The sequence below is a fragment of the Pteropus vampyrus genome, unplaced genomic scaffold (genome assembly GCF_000151845.1).
Source record: "Pteropus vampyrus isolate Shadow unplaced genomic scaffold, Pvam_2.0 Scaffold4, whole genome shotgun sequence".
NCBI classification, from domain to species: domain Eukaryota; kingdom Metazoa; phylum Chordata; class Mammalia; order Chiroptera; family Pteropodidae; genus Pteropus; species Pteropus vampyrus.
In genome coordinates, this window is record NW_011888785.1 from 1,817,015 (window position 1) to 1,822,124 (window position 5,110).

The 5,110-nt window shown below is 34.2% G+C and overlaps 1 pseudogene; it reads right to left on the bottom strand.

Moving 5' to 3' along the window:
- Positions 1–3,175: 3,175 nt before the first annotated feature.
- Positions 3,176–4,315, bottom strand: LOC105295013 (annotated as a pseudogene).
- Between the last annotated feature and the right edge of the window lie 795 nt (positions 4,316–5,110).

Below are 5,110 nucleotides of genomic sequence, written 5' to 3' on the forward strand. Positions count from 1 at the left end.
CATGTTTTATTATTACATAGTGAAGCTTAGGATCTATGCTTATATCCTAACTCAGCCACTTACTGGTCGTGTGAACTTAGACAAGCTATTCACCCTTCCTCAGATTGCTCATCTGTTATGTGGGCATGACTTGTGATAGTTTTGTTTTGAATATTAAGTGTGTTAATTTGTTCAAAGAGATTTAAAACAATGTTTGACATAGAGTATTTATTAAATACTACTGGTGTTTCTTCTACTCTGTGATGTACTTTGTTTATAAAGAATTTAATAAGTGCTTTTATAACAATTTCTAGACTAAGTTTCCCCTTCCACCTAGATACTTACTTGAGTAGATTTGATGATTTCTAGGGTCCTTGAACTTCTAAAAAAATGTACATTCTTCTAAACTTCTAAAAATATATGAAAAACAAGAGAGCCGTCTTCGAACCTTATGTCCTACTCAATATTGCACTGCTGAGTTAATCATAAAGTATTCTTAAATAAACTTGTATTTTTCAAACAGAAGTTCTATAAGAATATGCCAAGGAAATATATGAAGCCGCAAAATAGCTGTAATACATCTAAGTATAATTATATAAAAAAATTTGAGGAGAAATAGAAAACCAAATAAATAAACAAGTTAAACAGAGCTATGAAATAGAAAGCAGAAGTCACTATATTTTAAAGTAAAGCATGATGGAGATACTTCTGTAGAATAATTTGAGAATCACTGCTCAAAATGATAGAAGAATGGCTTTTTTTTTAAAAAACATTTATACCTCTGTGATTTGTGCATGTAAGTTTAGACCATGGCTTCTACTACTGACGTGGTTGTTTACTTGATTTAAGTTAACTTGGCCACTGGAGGCTGAGGGATTCCAGCTGTCATTTCTGACAAACTGCATCTTTTGTTGAGAGGTTCTTCTCTAAAGTTGCCTTTTATGATAGCTGAGACATACCAATTTTATCATAACCAAAGACTCAAATTTACAGGTTTTTGTAAAGCCATTTGAAAGTTGCATGTATCAGTTTTATCTTTGTGAAAAAAATACTACTAAAACTATGTATTTTGTAAGCTTACAGTGGTTTTACCCACAAGGAAAACATTGCCTTTGTCACCACCTGAAAGCAAAAGTACCTTTAAAAACCCTTGAAGCAAAAAAGTCATCCATCAAACTCATCTTACTTATATATAGAAACTAGTCATAGTTGTCTGGCAATGTGAAAATCTGAACTGACACAGATGAACTTTTCTCATAATATGTAAGAATTTTGTTTAAAATGTAATCACATTAAAACAAACACATGGTGGTTCTTAAAAGAAAGGGAAATCCTGGTTTCCAGAATTATGAAGATAAATCAAACCTAGACTAGTTAGCAGAAGCCAGAGCTCATGGGAATTTCAACCCATCTGTAGGTTCAAGGGTCTGATGACTGGAATCCTACTGCTTATGTGAATACAGGAGATGAGAAACATGGCAAGCAGAGCACCTCTAATGGAGCTTAAAAATGTACTTTCTCCTTGAAAGGGGAACACAATCACTGACTCTTGTTTAGGGAGGAATTCTAAAAACCAAAATAAAATAAAATAAAAAGCAGAAACCAAAATTCCAGGAAGGGATGTATGAGTATATAGTCTGAATTTATATTAGTTCTTCGTTTTATTTTTCTTCCTCTCTAGCTGTCTTTTTTTTAGTATAAATCCCTTTACCTCAAATTGTTAAACCTACTGATTTCTAAAATTCTAAGTAAACATTAGCAGAATTGTATATTTTATTTAAAATTTTATTCTTTATTATATTCCCCAACAAAAACAAAAATTAAAACCAGAAGGAAGGAATAGTATGCAATGGTGAAGCAAGATATTGTAAAATTATTAGTAAATCTAAATAAGCATTCACCAATAATAAGAATAATAGTTAACTAATTTGGATGATTTTAATACAAGGCTTAAGGCACAGAAAGGCATATGAATAAACAGCTTTTTAATTTCCATGGTTACCTTTAAGTAGAGTTAGAACCAGAACTTACTGGTGAGCTCACTCCTTACCTATATTCTCAACACTGGCAAACATATGACAAAACCACCGGAAACCCCAGCAACTATGATTATACTTCATTACTGCAATTACAAACAAATGGCAAATAATGGAGACAAATACTGTCACTTCAAGAGCAAAGCCTCTGGAAAATGCAGAGTTAAATGGAAAGGCAGAATAGTCCTGTGATTCAAAAAGAACACTAAAGTTAATTACTTAATTTCTAAAAGGTTATTAAAGTGACCCAGAACAAGAAAAGGGAACTCTCATCTACTGTTGGTGGGATTACAAATTGGTGCAGCAACTGTGGAAAACAGTATAAAGGTTTATCAAAAAGTTAAAAATAGAACTAATATATGACCCAGCAATTCCACTTTCGAGTACCTAAAGAAAATGAAAACACTACTTCAAAAAGATAAATGTACTCCCTATATTCATAGCAGCTTTCTTTATAATAGTCAAAATATGGAAGCATTTAAGAATCAGTTGTTGCTAAAGTCTCTTCTTAAAGTCTGTTCATAAGACTCATTTGAAAAGCGTATTTAAAATGCAGATTCCGCAAAGCTCTTCGAAGATTTTTATTCAATATGTCTGGTATTATGACTAAGAATCAGCATTTTTGACAGGCTCCTCAGGTGATTCTGGTGCTAGTAATCCAAGGACACGTGAGAAACACTGACCTTGTACAGAACAAAGGCTAATGTTTCTTAAAATAACCTTCACTGTAACACTGTGGAGATTACCAGCATAGGTTTGGAGGGTCCTTAGGTGAACAAGGCAATATTTTTCAATGAAATAAAACATGGCTGTGTTGTAGTCCCATTTCATTTAACTAGCTTGCAGAACTGATTTCAAATATTCCTACTCTCTTCCTTGACCACTATGTAGACATCAAGAGGGAATCTTCCTAACACATATCAACAACAAGCATTAATTAAAATGAACCTGCAGTAACTTAAACAAATGAATTACCTTAAAGGTATATATTAAAATCAAGTCTTTCAAAACTTAAACCTGAATCAGCATAGTATATATCCTTAAAAAATTAACTGGCTAATATCTAACAGACACACTAGATAAGTGCATTTATTTTACATATATGAGTACACTTTCTTTTTAAACTGGAACATGTATTGTACAACTAATCACTGAAATTCTTACGACAAACTGGACATTGCAACAGCTGCCCTCATGGGTTTAGGTGTTGTTCCTTCACTGAATCCATGCCTGAATCTGCAATAAGCAATTTTTAGGGGCCTCGTTTGACTAGTCCCGGTGGCATTTCGTCATTTAGCCTCGGCACTCCAGTTACACTTTCTCTTACACCTGCAGGGGAGCCACATTTGCCACAGGTAGACTTCTGAAGCTGCTGGGCCTTAGAGTCACAGTGGCGGCATAATGTGTCTGTCTTATGTTGACACTTTCCGAATAATGACATTCCCTTCCTCTTCTCACTTCTGCAGTTGAGACCAAAGAGGCCAGAAGAGAAGAGTAACTAGTTAGTTTGTGTGAACAAGTATGTGAAGACTTAAAATTGTTCAAAGGTAGATACTCTAGAATATTGATCATATTGCTCAGATTTTTAAAATATATATTTTAAAATATTGCTTTTTAATCTTTTTTGCCAAATCATCTTCAGACCTGTCATTGAAAAGAATGGCTACACTGATAGTTTGGTAACATTGATTTTTTATGGAATTATATAGGCTAAAATCTATATTTAATGGGATAGTACATTGGATACTTTACTCCCCATTGTTCTATGGCTTGAAATTAACTCCAAATTATTTTCTGAGGGTGTTATCTTTGACAAGGATGGAAGACTATGTACCTTGTAGACTTTATTTTATGAGTTGTCAACATGGTCTCCTTCTAAAGCAAAGGAATCTCCTTTTAACTGGCAAAACAGTTGATCGATATTTCTTTTATTAGTCAGAAAGTAAAACCTTGGGATCTCCACTGCTTAATATAAATCAAAAGCTCCATTTTGAGAAAAATGGAAATTATATTTATAGAGAAATACCTAAAGTTTTTTCCTCCTTATAATTAATTTCATATATTTTCCATTGCTGTCTTCAATTTCAAATAATTTTCTGCAACATTGAACCTGTTATTAATCAAAATATTTGAGTGTATTTTTCACCTCAAATATTATATATTTTCTTCTCCAGAAATTCATTTGGGTCTTTTTTATATCCTATTTCTCTTTCCATATTGTTCATTTTACATACCTTCTTGAACATATGGACTATACTTATAATTGTTGTTTTCACATCCTTTTCTGCAAATTCTGTCATCTGGGTAATTTCTGGGTCTATTTCTATGATCAACTGATCTAGTTCTTATGGACCATATTTCTCAATATACTTGCATGCCTAGCAATTTTTGATCAGATTACAGGCATTGCAGATTTTATCTGTTGGGATTTTGTTATAATCCGTTAAATATTGTTTGGCTTTATTTGGGGATGCAACTAACTTCAATAGAATCATTTTAAAATTTAAGATTTGTTTTTAATATTTTTTAAGAGCAAGTTTAGAAAAGCCTCTAATGGAGTATAATTTTGTTCTACCACTAAGTCAGTATACTGCTGAGGATTCTACCCAATGTGCTATATATTTGGAGATGTTTCCATTTTGGCTGGTGGTAAATGGATTATTCCCAGCCTCACGTGCGCACCAAAGATTGTCTTGGTCTACTCTTTTCTGTGGTCCATTTCTTCATTTCAGTAATTTCCTCACATGTATGTGCAGAGCAGTACTCCACTAGAACCTCTATGCAGCAGTCCCCAACGTTTTTGGCACCAGGAACTGTTGCTCCTATGAGAATCTAATGCCCGATGATCTGAGGTGGAGCTGAGGCAGTGATGCTAGCGCTGGGGAGCAACTGCAAACACAGCTGAAGCTTTGCTCGCTCACCTGCCGCTCACCTCCTGCTGTGCAGCCTGATCCTAATAGGCCACAGACTGGTACTGGTCTGCAGCCTGGGGCTGGGGAACCCTGCTCTAGGGGATCTTATGCAGATATTTGGAGCTGTATGTCCGTGCTGCTTCCTCATATCTAGTTTTTCGCCCTGCAAATTTTTCTAGGTAG